Source organism: Euprymna scolopes, chromosome 44 (assembly GCF_053919585.1).
Source record: "Euprymna scolopes isolate OS-2025 chromosome 44, ASM5391958v1, whole genome shotgun sequence".
Classification (NCBI taxonomy): Eukaryota; Metazoa; Mollusca; class Cephalopoda; order Sepiida; family Sepiolidae; genus Euprymna; species Euprymna scolopes.
The window spans coordinates 12,511,479-12,519,758 of NC_136525.1; positions in this window are offsets into that span (position 1 = coordinate 12,511,479).

The window sequence follows — 8,280 nt, forward strand, 5'->3', positions numbered from 1 at the left end:
TGAAATATATATATATATATATTTCATTTCGATGGAGTTTTATGACAATGATAAATTGAAAAGAAGATTAAAAAGTTAAGCCACATTTTTTTTTATTATTGTTATATATAAGTTGTATGTATATCTGTATATAGTGTTTGGATCTTCTTGGCTTTTCATGACATACAGGGTAAAATCAGATAAAGTCCGGCGAAATTTGTACAATTGAAAAAAAAAAAAAAAATTTAAAAAAATAAGAAAAAAAAAAAAAATCACAAAAAAAAAAAAAAAATACCTCTAGAAAAATATTGCACCAAAAATAAACATTTAAAAAAATTAAATTACAAAAACACATGATCAGATTTGAGATTTCATTTTGATTTCTAAAATTTGATGCAGAGTCATAAGTATACCCCGTAAATTTCCGAGTCAGTCAGTAAATATATATATATATATATATATATATATATACTGTTGAATGTGATATACATATATATATATATGTATATATATATATATGATTAGTTTTTTTGGAAAAAGAAATCCAGCAGAGTGCTCAATTAAAAGGAAAATCCGAAAAATAAGAGCATATTTATATTTTGTATACAGAACATCTAATTATCAGGCTTGAAACCGACGGTACCAATGACTTATCTCATCTAACAACTTTCTGTACACAATAAATATATATGTGCGTGCGTGTATGTATATAATCATATTTAAGAATACATCTCATATATATATATATATTTATATATTAGTGTTGGGACGATTCCAATACAATTACTGATTCTTTTCTTTATTCCCAAGTTTGATTCTAAAATCGTCTAAAACAAATAGAACTTCATTTTTTTTGTTCGGGGTGGGGTAGAGTGGGGTGGGGAGGGGATAATTTTTTTTTTGGGGGGGGGGAATCCGGATCTATGATATGTAGATAATTTTTTCTTTGGAACTTGAAAACCTAATCTAAAAAAAATTTTTTTTTTTTTTTACGTATTACACCGGAGCTTTTGATAAACTCGTCACAATATTTTCATTTAGATTTTTTTTCACTTGGGCCAGCAACAGAAAACTCAGTTTTAAACAAAACAAAAAAAAAAAAAAAAAAAAAAAGTTAAAAAAGTAAATAAAATAAACGAGGTAGTAAAAGAATCGTTTACAGAATCGGAAATTTACCTCCCCACCCCCCTTGATTCTGATACCTCAAAAACTGATTTTTTCCGATTCAGATTAATCGTCCCAACAATAATATGCTTGTTTTTGTGTGTGAAATCACATTTGGAATACATATATATATATATATATATATATATATATATATATAGTAATTTATAAAATATATATGGCAATTAAGCTACACTGAATATTCTGCGTTTCATCCACTCTAGGACTCCTCAGGCTTATATTAGAAAGCTGATTGGCTAACTAAAACCTCAATAGAAGAGAGGCATATAAAAACGATAAACAACCACAGAATTCACGCATAAGCCTGAAGAGTCCTAGAGTGGATGAAACGCCGAATATTCAGTGTAGCTTAATCGCCATATATATTTTATAAATTACTAACTAGCTCTACCTACGTATTGAGCACTTTTGAAATAAATACTTAAAGTTTACGCATAAATCTATACTTTTGTATATTAATTTTATGTGAGTAAATTAAGTAGTTATATATATATATATGAGAGAGAGGGGACGTGTTCCAAAAAGATATGAGATTGCTGTAGAAAATCTCAAGCGTAAGAGCTCAACGGAAAGCAGAGCATAAATAAGTCAGCTACAAACCTGACTAGTTAGTTTCGTCTGATAAAGCTCACACTGGGTTAAAATAAATTTATGTTTGCGTTGGATTCTTTCCTTTTATCCTTATATATATATTATAGAAATATACATAGACTAGTCCAAATATATTTGAGACTAGACTAAAAACCAGTATTTTTTTTTTTTTGTAAGTGCTCAATATCTGAGTAGAGCTTTTATAAATGAAATTATATGAATTTAAAAAGTCTTGATGCAAATGGACCTAAATTTCGAGGTTAACACATCTCATTTATATGTGTGTGTGTATATATATATATATATATATATATATATATATATATACACACACACACATATAAATGGGCAGATACACCAATGTTTCAATGTTAACACATATTGTGACTTCAGAGCCTCAACGAGATGTGTTAACCTCGAAATTTAGGTCCATTTGCATGACTAAAATTATAATATATATAGGTCCATTTGAATGACTAAAATTATAATATATATATATATATATATATTATAATTTTAGTCATTCAATGAATTTAAAAATTTATGATGTGAAATGTTTTAATTCCAAATCAAAAGATTTCTATTATTCTATGTAAGACAAAGAATACATTAGAAATGTTTTAACTCCTTATCCTATAGGATTTCGATGTCTGCCATCTCTTCAGACGAGAAAATATTAGCAAATAGTTATAATGGTTCACACCTTATTTGCTAAAGTCAGTGAGACATGGAAAATCACAATAAAAAATTGATTGAGTAATTAAAAGTCATAGAGTACGGGAAGTTAAAGAAAAGGATATAAAAGTTAACATCCAAATTGCATGGGAAAATCCATACCAGCTGATTGTTGGATAATTTTATTCTGAAGTATATATATATATATTTATATTATATAAAATGGGTTAAGAAATTCCAACAAAAGAAAGATGTATATTTAAATAAGGGGGTAGTCACCAAACACATTGTTGGTGACTACCCCCTTATTTAAATATATATATATATATATATATATGTTTTAAGAAAAATAGAAAAACCGAATGAAATTATTAAAAAATCAACGTTTCGTCCTTATTTCAGAGGACATCTTCAGGATAATGGAAATAAAAATATAAGAAAAGAAAAAGTCATAGATCGTGCGAAAAAGACAGTTTTTGAATCCTACCCACGATCTATGACTTTTTCTTTTCTAACATTTTTATTTCAATTATCCTGAAGATGTCCTCTGAAATAAGGACGAAACGTTGATTTTTTAATAATTTCATTCGGTTTTTCTTTTTTTCTTAAAACATAACGTCAACCACCGCTGGTATTTTTTCATTCCTTATACATATATATATATATATATATATATATATATATATATATATATATATAGAGAGAGAGAGAGAGAGAGAGAGAAAATAAAAAAGGAACAAACCGTATTATGTGTTGACCAACGTTTCGTCTTTATTTCGAGACTTCCTCTCGAAATAAAGACGAAACGTTGGTGAACACATAATACGGTTTGTTCCTTTTTTATTTTCTCTATTTTGTCGGAATACTTTTCCATTATTTTCATCATATATATTATATATATATATATATATTATATATATAGTTGATTTTTGCAATTATGTTTCATCTTTTATTATACCAATCCTTAATTAATGAAGCTCAATGTAATTACAGAGCCTATAACAAATAAATGACAAAAATCTTTGCTTTAAATTTCATGATGTTGACCATCTTACAATTTATTCCTTTAAGTACGTTGACATTCACAATTCTTTGACAGCAACTGTTTCGTAGCGCAAAATCGTTCACTCATTATTATATCGATGAATCTATTCTGTCCTTAACTCGTCAGAAGAAATAGCAACTATCAATTCATCAAAAGAAAAACAATGTATTTGACTACAAAATTCGAAATTGGAAGAGAAATTGCAATCATCTTTTATTTTTATTACGCCAAGAAAATGTCAATATACTTGAAGGAATTAATTCCCAGGTTCTTTCTGCATCTGTAAAAGTTATCGTTAATAATAATATTCATTTTTGAGTCTGTGAAAATCAATACTATTCCAAAAATAAAAACCAGGATCAAAAAGATAAAACCTGGTATCCCCAGTACAGTAATGTGAAATGTTTAAATAAACTAATTAATATTAGCACTTGTAAGCAGTGTCAGGAAGATTCCAATACAATTACCGATTCCAATTCTTTATAAATCTCTAAATATTTTACTATAAAGTTATTTTTCCTGATTACCGTAAAGACACATGTTAAATGTGCAGATGTTTCCTCTCCACGTAAAAATATACTTGCGAAACTCGGCTGGCGGGTAGGTGACAAGGCGATACTCCACGTAATGTTGTACTTGCAAGATGCCTTCCTGAACCTGCATGTCAAGCACACATTTGCGGGAGCAAATGGTGACATCTGAAGTGTGTGCAACACTTAGTTGTGCCTCATGGGTCACCTGCTCAATCCTAACGAGCAAAATGTATGCTCGTATCTGAATTCTGCCAACGACGATAATATATGTGTGTGTGTATGTGTGTGTGTGTGTGTGTTATGGAAGATCAGAAACACATTGGTACTGTCGGTTTCAATGACAGACGTAAAGACAGGCTGAAGAGAGTCCAGCATAAGTGACCAGAGACTAGTCTCTTCTGTGTTGGATTTGAAACCAGTGGTACCAATGTTTTTCTGATCTGGTGTAACACATGAATCAATACATATATGTGCGTGTGTGTGTGTGTGTGTGTGTGTGTGTGTAAAGTTTGTGGGAGAAAACACCAGCAAAGTGCTTGATAATGAAAATCCATATAAAAGCGTAATATATATTTTATATATGTGTTACAGAAGATCAGAAAAACGTTGGTACCACTGGTTTCAAATTCAACACAGAAGAGACCAGTCTCTGGTCACTTATGCTGGCCTCTTCATAATAAAGTCAGCTTGTTCACAGTTCAGTTAATATATATATATATACAAAACGTACACCGTTTCACAAATAGATTTTAATACAGAAAACGGACTCGCATTTTTATTCCTGCATGATTTCTATATATACTACTTATTCAAAAGTAATCAACATTCAAAAGGTTATCTCATTTGCATATTGCATTAGCGAAAATCTGTTTTAATAATCAGCTCTAAATTTTTTAATGCAAATTAGTAATAGAATTGTTTTAATTGTTCTATTTAGAAATATTATATTTAATTTAATTTACATTTAATTAATTTTGTAATTATTAGTTTTATCAGAATCAGAAATTGTATCAGAATTAGGAAAAATATTGGAATCGGCCCATCACTCCTATATAGCTTATTATTTCTTTGACTTGCATTATATTATTCATGTTAAATATATATATATATATATATAAAATTGTGTTTGTAAATATACACACACACACACGCATATTGTGTTCTAAAAAAAATCAGGTATTTGCTGCAGGAATCTCAAATGCAAGAGCATACATAAGGGTAAAAAGAAAAAAAAAAAAAAAAAAAACCAACACAAGCTTAGTCCAATATCATAAATTTATTTCGTCGGCACTGGGTCAAAATAAATTTATGAATGTTATAAGAAAGCGGAATAACAACTCAACAGACAATTATCCAGAAAGTTTTTTTTTTTTTTTTTTTTTTTTTTTTTAAGTAATTGCTTGATAAAGTCCCCTTTCAGGTGAAAGTTGGTTTAATATCTTTAAAGGTAAACAAACACCCCTAAAAAAAAAAAAAAAATATTATATTATATATATATATATATATATATATATTCATTTGTAACTATATAAAAAAAAAAAAATGTCACCCTATTTCTCATAGATTTATGAGACTGGACTGTTTGTGCTAGATTTTTTTTTTCTTTTAATTCACAAATATGAATTTAAAATGGTAAGGAAGAAACAAAATGCTTGATACTTTCAAATGAGAAGTATATCCCTGCAGCTTCAGGGGAATATGTGAAGTTATTAGTTCCATCCCACAAGAGTTTCTTTCTTGTGAAATCAGTTGATGCGGTTCATGGTCGACTTGAAAAGCTGGTGACAAACGGCGGTGCCCATATTGATTTTAAATAAAAGTCGATGCAATATATTTTCTTTTTATATTCATTAATTGGAGAAATTATACTTCAAAAATATATTATAGTTAGTGTCGGATATTCAGGATAGAAATCTGGATCGTTTTGTCACTTAATTGTCGATGTTACATTCGCAAATTATTTATAGGGTTTTTTTGCTTGTTTTTTTTTTTTAACTGTGGGGTATCATAGTTCTATGCTGGTGAACTAACATTATCTGGAAACTAAATTAAAAACAGTCTACAGTCACGACTGGAATAACTACAATAAGGGTACAAAATCTGGGCAGAAGCTGCTAGAAAGGACTTGTCCTGCCTTGATAGAGTTCAAAATAGACTTTGTAGCCTCGTAGGAGATGTCCTTTTCTCTTCCCTGTAACCTCTATCTTACAGAAGAGATGTTGCGAGTTTGTCTCTGATGTATCGTTATTTTCATGGCAACTGCTCGACTGAGCTTCACTCTTTATCTGTGCCGAAACCTAAACGTAGATTCCATGAACAAAGTTTCTTTCTCAGAACTGCATGCCTGTGGAATTGTTTTCCGTTTTCCTGCTTTCCAGCTGACTACAATATGGTTGTCTTTGTCCAACATAAACAAGTTCTTGATGAGCCGTTCCACTTAAGTTAACAAATTTACCGAATTTTCATTACTAACGATTACTATATTGTCCAATTAACTACTGTACACTCTTAACCCTTATTTTTTTTTTTTTACATGGGGGTCACCACTTATCAAGGCCTGAAGGCCACTCAGGGATAAGGGTTATTGCATGTACAGTAATCAATGAGATAGTATTGTAGTAATCATTAGTATTGGGGGTTTTGATAGAGTGTCTTACTTAAGGGGGCAATTTGTCAGGAGTCCGTTTATGTTAGACTTGAAGGCGTCCAAGTTGTAGTCAGGTGGGAAACAGGCAAGCGGCAGAGAGTTCCACTGGCGTGCAGTTCTAAGAAAGAAGCTTTGCTCATGGAATCTACGTTTGGATTTAGGCACAGATAAAGAGTGGGGAAAATTATTGACAGTAGTTTCAGCCAGACGGGTGTTTCTCGTGAAAGATTGGTGAGGGGAGAGGGAACGAGGGATTGGAGCTCAGACGAGCACCTGCCATGGAAATAACGATAAAACAAAGACAGGCTCGCAATGTCTCTTCTGTGGGAGAGAGAGGTTGCAGGGAAGAGAAAAGGGCCCCCCCCCAACTAAACCACGAAGTCTATTTTGTACTCTGTAAAGGCAGGATAGGCTGTTTTTAGCAGCTTCTGCCCAGATGTGGCAGCAGTACTCTATCCTTGGACGTACTTGGCTTTTATACAGAGTGGTCTCTGGGCCTTGATAATTGATAAGTGGCAATGCCTATGTAAAAAAAAAAAAAAATTATCCAGATTTCTATCCTTAATATCTGAAACTGGAAGCTGAAGGGATGTACTTCACACTTCACATGTGAAAACAATTGTTTGTATAAAACTCACTGAACAGACGAATCGCTGAGCATTTTGTTGGCCTTTTATCGCCATATATATATATATGTGGTTTACATGCATTAACAAGATTCATTCAATGACGAGTTCTGTCTCGTCAAAAAATTTCATAACAGAAACCGTCAACAAATAAATAGAAAGCCTCCATGGATTATTGCCATCGAGATCCTGTTCTTGATCAATCCCAGCTGGGTAACCAGAAGGGTGCTTAGTTCCCTCCCACTGCAAGAGCTGTGACACCAGAGTCGGAAATTGGGATTGAGAAGTCAGCGCCCCCACTCCACCTCACCGAGGAGAGACACTCTGCCCTCCAAAGAAGTAAGGGTGCCTCAAGCGATTAGCAATAAACTACCCCCTTCTCAAAGGGAGAAGACAAAGCCTGAGAGGTTGGACCCCCAAGAATTGCATAGAACCAGCATTACAGCGCAATCAATAGAGACCAGGTCATTACAAGAATGTCTGTTGATTTTGAGGTGGGGGTGGGGTGTCTGAGGATAAAAATCCCTAGCCAGATGACGTTCAAATACCTGAAATACTCTACAACACCAGGATAACATCACAGTAGACTCATCTTGAGCCGGGTCAAAGCATGTAACAAATATACATCATAGACAAATTATTTGCTTTGAATTGTCTAATCTTCAAGTACTTTCTGGAATACAAAAGAAATTTAAGAAAGATGAACAAAAAAAAAAAAAAGAAGAAAAAAAAAGAAAAAAAAAAGAAACAAATTTAAAAAAAAAAAAACATGATTTAACATCATAGAATGGAGATCAAATTTTTTTTTTTTTTTTTGGTTTTGGAAATTAGCAGATTGATTTTTTTTTTTTAAAATCCATTAGAACTATTATATAATGGTTTACATTTTTTTTTTTTTTTTTTTTTTTTTACACAAAAGAAATTTTTTTTTTTTTACTCAGTTTTACAGATGTTTTTTTTTTTTCATTTTTTTTTTTCTTTCTTTCATACATAAAAGAG